The sequence below is a fragment of the Miscanthus floridulus genome, chromosome 14 (genome assembly GCF_019320115.1).
Source record: "Miscanthus floridulus cultivar M001 chromosome 14, ASM1932011v1, whole genome shotgun sequence".
Classification (NCBI taxonomy): domain Eukaryota; kingdom Viridiplantae; phylum Streptophyta; class Magnoliopsida; order Poales; family Poaceae; genus Miscanthus; species Miscanthus floridulus.
This window is the reverse complement of record NC_089593.1, coordinates 9,197,772-9,198,650: the sequence shown is the minus strand read 5'-3', so window position 1 is coordinate 9,198,650 and position 879 is coordinate 9,197,772.

The window sequence follows — 879 nt, the reverse complement described above, 5'->3', positions numbered from 1 at the left end:
CGGATTCCGTCTTGGGATAGCAACATCATGTCTGCATGCTTCTGTTCGGATTGTTTTTGTCAAAGAGCCTACCTGCTGATATGAACACACTAATATTTATTCAGACTTGTGTGCCGTTTTAAAAAAAAAAACTGCATTCTGTATTATGTCAGTATTCAGTACTCTCCTATGTGATTCACGATTGGTGTTGTACTAAATTGGTGTTGTGATTAACTAGCCCATCAACCTGCACTCCAGCACTGACTTAGAATCCTACATTACATAAGTATTAAAAGTTTAGTGAATAAATCTAGTATCTTTCATGTTAATTTTTGTAGAACAGAGGTCAAAATGCTCAGAAGAACAAAGCTGAATCTGAATGTGACCAATATGCATGTTAATTTCTGTAACCAACAACAAAGTGAGACCTCTTTGCTTGTTTGTCATTGAGCACTAGTAGCATTTTCAGCCTTAAAATTACGAAACGAATGCAGCTTTAGAAAAACGGCCTGGCACATTCCTGGGCAACATGACAGACAGAGTTCTCACTAAATATGATGCCCATTAAATCATTCTCACAGAGTTAGCATGAGTGCAGTACAAATGCAGATAGAGAACTCTATAGGAATGACACATTGATACTATAGCAACAGAAAACAAGACCAAACTTTAGTTGATCCAGATTCAAACTTAAAACAAACCGGAAAATAATCAGAATGAAAACATGGAGTGCTGCTATTAGTGAATGATTCAGGCAGCGGTTGCACTTAAAACAACTTGTTAGGTTCAGAGAATGAAGCCCAGAAAGATATCCAAAGCATTCTGGGAGTTCTTTGAGAATGAAGCCTAGAAAGATAACCAAACTACTATAACTGCCAAAGCTTAGAACAACTTTATAGG